At 39.3% G+C, this 13,253-nt stretch overlaps 1 pseudogene; it reads right to left on the bottom strand.

Moving 5' to 3' along the window:
• Positions 1-235: 235 nt before the first annotated feature.
• Positions 236-763, bottom strand: LOC149011013 (putative invertase inhibitor pseudogene; annotated as a pseudogene).
• Between the last annotated feature and the right edge of the window lie 12,490 nt (positions 764-13,253).

Below are 13,253 nucleotides of genomic sequence, written 5' to 3'. Positions count from 1 at the left end.
CATTCTTTTGTACGGGGAAATAATCATACCATACTAAAATATAAAAATATAATCCACAAATAGCAAATGACTAAGCACCTCCCTTGTGAGCAAAGAGAAATTGAAGTCCTTAATATTCTATTGGATATTTCAAAATGGCAAAAGTACTTTTATTAACTAATTATGTAAAATTAAAACAACAACCGCACTGATGATACAAAATATTACATTGAAATACTGTTTACACCAGGGAAGTTCAAAAGAGGATGGTGACAATATCCAATGCAATTGCGCATAACTGGATGTAAGCAGCATTCTCTACTGACAATGGTGATTTAAAACCAGGTTTCTCCATGAAGCTGTCTTCACAAGTCACAGAATAAGTCATCATCGCACTCACACAGCCATTAGCAGCTTCGTAACTCTTGGATTTGAAGGCAACAATTGCATCATCTGCAATTGATTCCACAACAGAGAACATTTTTTGACAAGTCTGTAAACGTACTTCAACATATGAACCAAATTTTCCATCTTTCAAGAGCTCACCAATCAGTGAAACCATTTTTGTGGTGTTTTCTTTGCTTAAATTCAATGAGATGAGCCCTAATTCTTGAAGATCTGCATTGTGGCTCTTGGGATCTTCTCGAAGAGTTGCAACACAAAAGTCATAATGGATAAGTTTATCACCTTGGGAGAGTCTCCGGCATGTTTCTGCCACGATATCAGCATCAACAACAACGAAAAATAGAATGACAAGAAAGAAGAAAGGCAGAGAACACTTCATCTTGTTTGTTGATTTCTGCAACTCTCTCTTCAACCAATGAATATCAAAATGCGTTGGCCATTTTATAACTGATAAGAAGTAATTTGATTGCAAAATTCTCGGTTGTGCGTTTATTTTTCTGGGATTTCAATGTAATAAATACACAAAATCAGAGAATATATAAGGAAATAGAGATAAGAAAATATTTAGGGAATATAAAGTGAATATACAGCATATATAGGGTATTATATCTTGCCAAATAGGTTTCCAATCAAGAATGATTGGCTCCTATAATTAGAAATCAAAGATGTAATTGAAATCTATATGGTGAGATTAATTGATTCTTGTAAATACAATCCAAAAATATGATTGAAATGCATATAGTAATGAGTATCCCTAAGTGTCTAAAACAAGCAGATCTTAGCAAGCAACGAGTTGAGATCCTCTACCGAGACGGGTAGGGAGTTATGCTCCTTTTTCATTTCTTCACCATTTATTTTTGAAGGGTCCACCTCTAAACATTAATAAAATAGATATGATAGAAAAGGTGTGAAATGAATAAAATCCAATACTCAACGAGTAGAGGATCCAGACTCTCTAAAGCGAAGGCATCTAACCTCCTACCTCCTGCATGCATCTTGCAGCTTGCATACATTTATTGTTTCATTAAATGGACAACAACTAGAGAAAATATTTCAAAAATCTGCACTTTTCAATTCTCAAGTCTTATGTGAATTTCTCACCAAAAAAGAAAAGTAATATGTGATTTGATTTGAAATTTGTTAATAAATCAAATCTGGCGATAGGTTTGACTGTCTTGGCCCAATTCATGTTTTTAATTCATTTTTTTAATGATCCTTGCTCTATATTTAAACCAGATTTCATAATTATTTTATTGTTTATCTACAGCGAGTCAAAGGCAACATTTTAGAGAGAGAAAAAGCAGAGTTTGTTGCGGAAGGATTGAATCCTCATCTGATCTTTGATCTTGAAGGGAAGAACATTGTTCTCTTCAACTCCTTTCTATTTATTCTAATTTTTGAAGGGATTGGTTTCATGAATCTACTGTGCAATGTTAGATTTGATTGGAAAACCCATGTTTTCGATAATCTCTTATCACATCTAGCATGAGGGATGAGATCCTCATTTCCTCCAACCGCAGAATTTTCCATAATAGGATTATCCTCTTTTGGATCGAATTGATACTTAGATCTAAGTTGTGGCTGTTGTTTGTGTTTGTAAGGTTCAAGATGTGCATCATAGTTGAAACTCGTGCTTGAGAATAGCCTAGAACCCCCTATGGTTTATGGATCAAATGTGTGAATTTGGATATGGAGTTCGATCCACAAACCTGGGTGGTTGATTGGGCGGTCGCTTGGGACCCGACTTGCCCTTCCCAGGCAAATAACCCTTGTCGCCTTTTTTTTTTTATTTTTGCTTCTATTTTTTACCAAAATGATTACCAAACTTAACTCTAATCATGCCAACATGATTCTAGGAGTTCTAGTGAGTTGGTGGTGTATTTTTTTTCCTCTCTTTGGATATGTTTTGAGGGCTTTGGAACATCATTCAGGTGAGAGAACAATGTTTATAACTAGGCATTGTTGCTCATGCTTTTAATATGCTTTCAAATACATGCCTTTGATGTACTACTTCGATTGATAATGCTACTTGGGAGTTGACATATTGCATCCATATTTATAAATATATTAGGGGTTGTGACTTAGGCCATTGCCCCTGGTATATCTCATATTTCCATGTATGTTCATATATGTATGATTGTCTAGATGCATGATTAGGGTCCCTATACATGTTACTACCCTTTCAACAAGGGTATTGAAGCCGAACGACCCATGATAGTGGTAATTGACTAGTGGGTGTCTAATAGACAGTTGCGAGCTGTGAGGAGACACAACACTGCTAGCATATCATTTAGGGTAGGGTTGCATATGGAAGCAGGCCCAGTAAATTGAATCTCCGTCAAGTTACATTTATGAATTGTTTTCCTTAAACATTCCATTTTTTGGAAAGGTCTTGGATTGCAACCAATTTTTTTTGCTTGTGTTCAATATATTGTTGAAGTCCCTAATAGCTAACCATGGGCCAAATATGGTGTGCCCTGGTTGCACTAGTTCATGCCAAAAGGTAGCTCTATGCTTTGCCTTCGGAATGCCGTAGACCAAGCATAACCTGAAAAAGAAGATTATTTAGCATTAGCATCATATCTAAATAACTTAAGTTTGGAGAGGAGAACATAATTTAACATTTAAGTTACTATCCCAAATCACAAGCAAGCCACCTGAATTTCCAATAGGATCACAATGATATTACTCCGAAAAATCTGACTTACACTTTATTGTTCCCATATACCTTGATTATTTTCAATTAGAGATAAAAGGATATGATTTGGTCACTCTTTCCTTACTAGTTTTTACAGATATTAATTGTTAAGGGGCGACTACTGCCCGAACAGTTCCACCATTGTAGACTCACAGCCCCTGCTGAGGCCTTGAAAGGGAAGCCTCCCTATCCCTATTTATTAAAGAAGAAGTTATGTTCCATCTTGAGCCTGAACGTCTTTATTTCCATGCTTTAGCCCTTTAAATCCTTTTCTCGTGAGTACTAGCTTAATCCTTGATCTTAGACTTTGGTTTATGTCAATCCAGAGAAGGCAACATTTGAGGTGCCTCCAATGAGACAACGGAGATTCTGAGTTTTTTGAAACTTTGCACAAGCTTATTTGGGATGTTTGCAAGAGATTTCAATCCACTAAATTGACTTGGCTGAACCTCTCTTGGAGAGGTAATTTCCTCGTTGGTGACAGAATTCCGTTTAGAAGGTGATCCAAAACTAAGTTGCGGGTAAGAATGATAATGAGCTTTCTATTGGCAAGCTCTTTGTGTGTTTTGGGCTCTGAATCATTGAGCACCTAATTATGCACGTTAAGAATCACCATATTCTTGTCCTTACCCTATTGGACAGTGTTCCTGGGAATCGAAGTATTAACCATCACCTTCTGTCCTTGGTTGCTGTCGAATCTTTTAAGGGTCTAAATAGAGGGCTCAACTACTTGTATAGAGGCCCCTCCATGATGTGCTGCTACGGTACGTGGGCCCAATTCCATATTTGAAATTTTCTGAGAAAAGGAACTCTCCACAAGACGAGTGTGGATCATCTCCCTTGATGAAGAGCACTCTGTGCTCCCCCAACAACTTCATAACCAGAAGTATATGGGGCCCAAAGGTAAAAATAAATTTGTATCAAAAAAAGTGGTTCACATCACCAATATCTGTGGGGCCCTTGTCATTTGTGGTCGACAGCCATCAGGGGAGCATAGAGTGCTTCTCATCATAGGAGAGGATCTAGACCCCCATGAGACCATAACATACTTGCACCTCCGCTTCACTAGTTCAAATTGGTGACGATAGGGTTCACCAGCAGGACTTGGATCCGAAAAGATCAAGGACTCATCATTTGATATGATTTTCCATATGGTAATTGTCACACCCCACCCAGCCGGATCCGGTCATACCCGAATACCCGTGGGGGTGATACACCGCAAGATCTAGGTTCAGTGACAAATCCATACAAAATATGATATAGCATAATTAAACTAACAAGAATAAATCAAGTTCAAGTAATAAATTATCAAAATCGAAATAATGGTTACAATCATCCATTACTTCAAAATAAAATGTATAACATCAGAGTTTTGAAAAGAAAAGAGATTAGTTTTATTCGCAGCGGAAAAAATAAATTAAACTAGTTCTCTAATGGAATCCCACCCAAAAGAATAGTCTTAAAACTTGCATGAAGCTCCATGTGCATCCACTTCTTCTTTGGTCACTCCTTCAAGAAGGTATACTACCAACGAATCCTCCATTTGGAAGAAGTTCTCATAACCTGCAGTATAATCTAATAGAAAAAGACATATAAAAGGAATGAGTTCAACAGAACTCAGTGAGGTCAACTCAACATCATATCATGCATTCATTCACAAGATTCCACACCACACATACAACATGAATATCGATAATGTAATTAATGACAATGATATGATATATGAATACTTATGCTCCTAACTCTATCATGAAGTCTCTATAGTAAACACGCATTAAATCACACACCAGTCTTCTTTGGGTAGTCTCATCACTCTTCCCTCACGGCTCTGATGTACGTTTGTTGGGTTCTCCGCGGTTGTTGTGTAAAGTCCTGTCAAGCCATGGTTGGGGATTAGGTCACCACTCTCTCACATCACCATTGGTATAAGATCTGGCGCGTGTCAAGGATAATCCTAGGCCAATGCAAAGTCATACGGTCTCGTACTACATGTGGTATAGATACTTTCCCTATGGCACCAACCAACTCAGTTCAGTATCCAATATCTCCCCTCATGCCTAGTGCCCTGTTGGTTCGATACTTTCCCACTTAGAGTCAACGTATCCTATGGCACCAACCAACTCGGACTACGTTGACCCCTAACCCTATGGTCATCCACATATAATGGACACGATGCTCTCCATGTCCTCTCACGGGTCATTTCACCGGCCTTGATGGCCCATGAGCCCTTGTCTATTATATGCAACCCTACCATCTCATGATGACAGTGGGCCTGCTTGACACACAGGACCCAACCACTAACATCACGGGGTTAACCGGCTTCAATACCCCTGCCGAAAGGGTAGTAGTACTCATGAGGTCACCTAACCAAACACTTCTAGACATGCCCTAAATATGTAAATTAGTAATCGGGAAAGAGCCAAGGACACCATAGGAATGCGTCCCATACCGCCTCCTCTGGTATCCTATGGCAGAAATGCCAAAAGGGCATTCCCCATTCCCAACCACAATATAAGCAATCATATAATATCACTAGGGCAATGGGTGAACCCACAAAAAATACAAGGTCAAAGAAATAATAATATTTCTCCTCCCATACAATCACATTCCATTTCATAACAACAATAATAGATTTCAAAGCAAGGAGCAACATCAGAAGTAATAATAAACATAAATTATAGCAATTCTTATTTAACAAAAGACATAAAATAACCACAAGATAATACTAAAGCAATACAAGATATCAATAATGAAAAGTAATTAACATCATTTCACATTTAATATAAAGTTAAGTATATTCCTCACCTTTTACTTTGTTCTTCCTCCAAATCCAAAAATCCACTCCCACAAATTAGTGATTAAAGATATATTAACCTATTTATGCAAAAGAAATAATTATCACAAATTAGAGCCCATTTGGGTTTCAAAGGATATCCTAAAATCTTCCCACGAAAACCCAATTCTGAAAAACTAGGTTAAAAAGGGTAGTTCTCAACCTCACTAGTGCATTATGGTCTTTAATTCGTTACCAATTCAAAGTTTATAATGAAGCAAAACTTTGGGAAAGTCAAATTGGAAACAAAAGGATCCTGCGGGTACCTTCAATTTTATTAAATTTGACCCATCTCAAAAAGCCCCAAATTTGGCTCTCATAAATCACCAGTGGGTGACCTAGAGAGTCAAAATGCGTAAACCTTAGCATGGGATCTTACCATTACTCCCATATTCAAGGGAAACATTAATATAAGAAAAGATAAGCTTGTATGATACCTATCATTATTCCCTTTCATAGATCCCTAAAAAGAAGATAAAATAAATTACTCCCACAAACTAGGAAGGGACATTAAAATAAAGATTGAGAAGTAAGCAATCAATCTAACGTGCTTCCCTTTCAAGATTCCCCAAAAGGAAAGGAGAGAAAATACTCACAAAATTGTGAGTAAGAGAAGGATTAAAGAAAACTAACCTTTCTTGAAGTTTTCGTGAAGATTTGAATCACATAATGCCTCCGGAAGAATGGAAATTGCCCCCTCTTTCGTTTCTCCTCTTCCCGCAGCCTCAAAGTTATTCTTGTAAAATAAATGCGGCTACGGATGAGTTAAAACATAAAACAGGGTTTAAAAGTCCGAAATTCCATTTTTGCCCCTAAAAAGAAAATGGGGTGGGGGTTGGTTCACCCAAATGGATCAAACTTTTGGTCCATGGTTGGACCCCTAAACGAACTCCGATTTTGATGATTTTTGGCTCATTGGAAAGGTCTTTCAACGATCTTCAATTTGATATATTATGCGTCAATCGGATTCTCCATCACTGATCTAAAGATATTCCAAAATTACCCTTTTTACACTATCGAGACTAATCTTCTCTCTTCACTTAAACTCTAGGAGAGTTTTTGAGTCATTATAAGGGTCATCTACCAACATTGGTTCAATTTCCAATCCTTCGGGCTTGCTTTGAATGGTCCACAATTATTGCCGAATCAAGGCCCAGATTCTCGGTCTTAAAACCATGGGTTAAAGGGATAGAAATCCGGGGGATTTCACAGTAATTACTGTTGTCATGCTGAGGGAAAACCTTATGTCCGATTAGGATAGTGTTTACTAGCAACTCAACTCATTTGGTCTTTCACCTTTGGTCTTTTGACACTACTCCTGAATCAAATCCAATCACCAAAATTAGTTTTCAGGCATTGTTGAATAAGATCTTCCAGGAAACCCTATATTGAGGAGTTCCTACGATAATCAGCCGACAAAGTGGAGCATGTGCATGCCTCATGCCCAACGATGCCACACCTGTAGAAAAAGGCTGAAAACTTAACGTATTCCAGTTCTACCCACAAGATAATCATCTTTGTTTATTTTGATGCCGATCTTCACGGGTTTGGCCAGGTTGAGCGTGACTCGAACAGGAGAAATGGTTGAAATTCTCGCAACTTGTTTTGTAGTCTAGCATTTCTGAAGGTTTCGATCATGCTCAATTGTTGTGATGCAGCCTCTTGATTATAGTAGTTAAGGGGATGATTTTTTATATCAACCTGGATATCCATATAGAGAATTGCATTTGAGAGGGCATAATATCAGCAAACCATTTCTTGAGGGTGAGCAACGCATTTCTGATGAGCCATGACCCTCTGGACAAGTGATGTGAACCATCGTCTCCTTGCTGAGTTGGATCAGAATTAAAGGTATTTAATCTATTGGATTTCTATTTCATACCCCAGGCTCCAAGCAGTGGCTAAAGATTTTGCCACGGCAATAGTATTGACATGCCGTGCAATGAGCACTCTCCCTACAAACACCAAATCCTATTGCAGTGGAGATGATCCCACCGCCATAGTGATGAGGGGCCCACAGGCCCGCCCCAGGGGGAAGGTGCTGCTGAGAGGTTAAGTTCTGTGCATCATTCCCTTAATTGGTTTTCAAATTCACTACGTAAGATCAAGTCTTCACCACAGGATGAAATTTTCCTTCAAATGGAAGATGGCAATAGGAGCAAGAATGACATCAACTTCATATGGAAGGTATTTTAGGTTTTTGTGGATCCATCTTGGGAGACAGACGCGTATAGAGTGCGTGTGAATATCTTGTTTGGGACCCTGGAGGAGTCTTTGTTGGTGCCAAATCGGCCATTGGAATAGGGGTTTGACTCACCTATTTTAGAGTTGGAAGGAATCAATGACTCATTATGTTTTTCTACTTCTTCTTCTTAATGGTCAGGTTCAATCACTTGATTGGACAAGCAATAGCTTAACTCAACAGATTCATAAATTTGTTATATCTATAGGTCCAAATTTTTTTTGCAGATTTCTTAGCAAAGGGTGCTAGACTTTTAACTTATATCGTGTTTGGTGGCAGTATGACTTCCTGTCATTGTAAATACAAGTTTTTGTGCCTCTAGCAGGGTTTTTCTAAAGAGCTAATATAGATTTACCTTTGATTAAAAAAATTCTATAAGTGGGCTGAACCAGCCAATAAAAAGCTTGTCCATGTAATAAAATGTTAGATGGCATAGTGGGCTAAGAGTTTATTCACCATGTCTAGAAACAAAAGACAAAAGAACCACTAGAAAGGGTGGATTAGTAGAACTAGGGGTGTCACCAAGCTGGTTGGGTTGGACTAGCTTTGAATTCTAACTCTAACCTGAGACTAAAATTGAAACCCAGGCCCAACTCAACCTTGTGATGGTTTAAAAATCCCCAACCTATTCCAACCCCAATAGGGCACCACCCAACTTGCCCTGCCCTAACTAACCTTCATAAGGTCGAGTAGGGTAAGGTTGCTTGATTTAGGCCAATAGAAATTTTTATTTTTCAAGGGTTAATTTAATAAAATTAGGACCTTCGATTGCCACAAATATAATTGTTTTAGTATCTACCATTAATTGTTCCTATGAAAAAGTTATTAATTGAATCCCAAGGTGTCACACCCCACCTACCAATCTCGGTTATGCCCAACAACCCGTGAGTGCGATCCGTCACATGATCCACGGTCTTACCATCAATAATAATAAATGCAAAAAATAGATAATCAAGAGCAAGAGCAAGTTCAAATAATTAATCAAAAGGATTACACAAGTCCCAATACTCCAAGAATGTATCAGGAAAAGAATCAAATCAAAGAAAATCAAGTTTCAAAAGTTATCGAGTTTATCGGAAGCAAAATAAATAACTAAATCAGTTTCTTTTCAATAGCTATCTCTAAAGCTAAAGTCTTATCTTCTAAAACAGTAAGAAAGGGGGTTCTCCAGTTCTTCTCCAAAGACTTCTCAAAATGTCTGGCAATCTGCCTTGTTCGACCATCAATTGGTGTTGTAAGGGCACTCCAAGTATCCGCAGGAGGCTTCGTGGAATACATCTCCGTCTCCCATTGACGGTACGACATCTTCTTCATAGATGATGTTGCACTCAAGCGAACTTCTCCTGATTCCGTTGCACTACCATCTGTACAATATATTATAACATACAAAGAAAGGAATGAGTTCTGATGAACTCAATAAGGATAACACATTTTTCATACATATAACAACATATCCAGATAAGCATATATGAAAATGAATGATATGCAAGAATATGAATGCTACTAAGATCTAACTATGCAAGTCTCTAGACAGTTGACATGCTTTAAGATATAACACCAGCCCTCCTCTGGGTAGGTCTAATCATTATGATCCTTTACAGAGTGGTTACCTCTGTTGGGATCCCAAGTAAAGGGGTTTTGTCCTCATCAATCAACTATGGCTGGTGTCACAACCCACCCGCCGGTCTCGATTACCCGCCCGACAACCCGTGGGTGCAAACCGTCACAGGATCCACTGTCTTACCCATAAAAAATAATAAATGCAAGTATAGATAATTCAAGAGCAAGAGCAAATTCGATAATTAACAAAAAGGATTACAGAAGTCCAAGTACTCCAATAAAATGATGAAGGAAAGAATCAATGTTCAAAAAGAATAATGAGTTCAGTGGAAGCAATCAAAATAAACTAAATTATCTTCTTTCTAGTTTCTTTTTCTAAAGCTAAGAAATGGTTCTCATGAATAACAAGAAAGGGGGTCCTCCAGTTCTTCTCCAGAAGATCGGCAAAAAGTCTGGCAATCTGTCTCTTCTGTCCATCAATGGGTGCTATAAGCACACTCCAAGAATCCGCAGGATATTTCGTGCAATTCAATTCCATCCCCCATTGTCGGTGCCACATCCTCTTCATACGAGAGGGTTCTTTCATAGGAATCGACTCCAACTTCCGTCAACATGCAACCATTTGTATAGTTTATATAACACATACAAGGAAATGAATGAGTGCTTACAAAGTCAAGGAAATGAATGAGTTCTCATCCATATGTCAACACAATCAGTAATGCATATATGATATGAATGATATGCAATAGTATGAATGCTACTAAGATCTAACTATGCAAGTCTCTAGATAGCTAACATGCTTTAAGATATAACACCAGCCCTCCTCTGGGTAGGTCTAGTCACTCTGATCCCTCACGGACTAGTTACTTCTGTTGGGATCCTGGGTAAAGGGGTAAAGTCCTCATCAGGCATCCATGGCTGGGGATTAAGTCAACATTCTCTTACCATGACCATTGGCAATGAGTATTGGTGCATGTCGGGGTTTCTAATCCAATGCAAGTCATATTGGTAACACATTGCATGAAGTCCAGATACTTCCCCTATGGCACCAACCAACTCGGTTCTGTATCTTCGCAACCTAGGAATGAGAACACTCACGGACTGGGTACCACTATTGGACTCCACTCCCAAACCTTATGGTCATCCACATATTGTTGGGGTAGAATGCTCTCATGACTCCTCACGACACCCGGTCCACTCCTTGGACGTCCATGAGCCCAACCCTAAATATGCAACCCTACCATTGCATGAACAATAGTGGACCACTGAATCTCCGCACGAACTGGTTACGGCTATAGGATGAAATAGAGTCACGTCACCATCGTCACGGGTCATCCAGCTTCAATTCCCCTACTGAAAGGGTAATAGTATGTGGGGTACCTAGAAATGCAATTCTAGACTCCCTAGGTATGTCAATCCAACAGTCATGATAGTGCTAGAGGCATCAGTGAGAATGTGTCCCATACCACAACCCTCTGATATCTCAAGCAAAGATACCCAATTGGATACCCTTTCCATCACAACTACACTACATCAATCAAGGCCATATCATAACCATTCATTCCATATCATGAAGTAACAAAGTATATAAATATAACACAAACAACAAGTATATAACAGTGTGAAAGTGAATTAAACAACTACAACAATGTACATGATTAATGAATAATATAGAGAACAACTGATTCATCATATACAAGTCATTGCATATAAACAAGATAGTGTATCCTTACTTGTATTTAAGTAAAAACTCAAATAGAATGAAATCCAATCACAATTAGTAGACCTTCAATAAAGTCATAGAACACCTAAACATAGAGTTACAAGATCATATAAGATACATGAGTCAAATTGAGTAAAAGCCAAAAGTCACAGCTATTCTGACCCAGCCGGTTGCTTGGCTCAAGGGACCGCCTCGAGCAACCGCCCAGAAAACAGACAGTTTCAAATTCGAAACTCAGGCTTTTGATCATCCAATTTCAATCTAGTTTTGGGATTATCTCAATCTGAATTTCGAACCTAACAAGTCTATAATCAAGGAGTAATACAAAACCCTAAAATTCACACAGATCAATCACCGAAATCTTCCCCCTTGATTGGATCCATCATTTATTCGAATGCAGGGATTCGTTTTCGGACAGGATCCTTTCAAGAACATTGAGAAGGGAATACCACTAACAAGATGGGTAACCACCAACAACATGGGGATAGATCTACACTATTCAATAGCTGAAGAAAGAGAATGGGTGAATGGGGATTCACTTACCTCAACCCGAATAGCAAGAACTGAGAGAAAAAGGTTCCATATCACAACCAGCACTTCGCTCATCTTCTAGCACATCTCCACTGCCACATAACCGTCCAAAATAGCAATCCCGAATAAAATAATACGTTAATAGGGCGAGGGTTGCTATTTATAGAGAACATGGACAAAATTAAGGCAAATTCCCGCAAGCAGGACCAGCAGTCGCTTGGGGTGGTCGATTGGTTCAATCAACCGCCTTAAGCAACCGCCCCCTAGTACATTGTTGTACTTGGGTGCTTTGCTCAAGGGGTTGACCCCCAAACTCAACCTAACCCTAATCAACACATGGGGGTAGGTCTTACCTTCATTCCGAACATCTCCAAACACCACTTGCCTTCTACCAGAGATCCAACTTCTCAAGAAGGCAGGTTGTTCATTAAGAGAATCCAGATCCATGGGTTCTGGATATGGATCATGGACTTCTATCCAGACACTCCACAACTTAACCCGACTAGACCTTCGGGTTATCGGACCTGCAATATGGATTCCAGGTTTGAACTATGGGGGTTGTTACAGCTGGGGTTTAAATCAACACTCTCTTACCACGACCATTGGCATGAGTACTGGTGCATGTCGGGATTTATAGTCCAATGCAAGGTCATACAGTAACATACTACATGAAATCCAGATACTTCTCCTATGGCACCAACCTACTCGGTTCCGTATCGTTCTCTACCTAGGAATAAGAACCCTCACGAACTAGCTACCACTGTTGGACTCTATTCCCTAACACTATGGTCATCCACATATTGTTGGGGCAGATGCTCCCATGACTCCTCACGACTCCCTGCCTCTCCTTGGATGTCTATGAGCCCAAACCCTAACATATGCAACCCTACCATTGTATGATCAACAGTGGACTAGTGAGTCTTTGCATGGACTGGTTACCGCTGTAGGATGAAGCAAAGTCACATCACTATTATCACAGGTCATTTGACTTCAATTCCCCTACCAAAAGGGTAGTAGCATGTGAGTGGGCCCTAGGCACGGACGGGGGGGGGAGAGGAGCCGGGCCAAGAAGGAGGGGCGATCGCAACCCGCAACCCACCATGCGGGCGGGGGGGGGGGGGAGCCGTGAGGAAGGGGCGGTAACACGGTTTTTGGGCCAGGAAAGGCCCCTTTTCCTATCTTGGATTTAATTAAAGAAAGAAAGAAAAAAAAAAAGAGGGGAAAAATAATTATATTCAGAAAGAAAAGAGGAAAAATCCCGTTTTTGAATGCCTCTGTCCAG

Source organism: Hakea prostrata, chromosome 7 (assembly GCF_041222555.1).
Source record: "Hakea prostrata isolate BN-2017 chromosome 7, UWA_Hpros_2, whole genome shotgun sequence".
Taxonomy (NCBI): domain Eukaryota; kingdom Viridiplantae; phylum Streptophyta; class Magnoliopsida; order Proteales; family Proteaceae; genus Hakea; species Hakea prostrata.
Note: the sequence above shows the minus strand (reverse complement) of the source record. Positions and strands in the feature narration are given on the sequence as shown.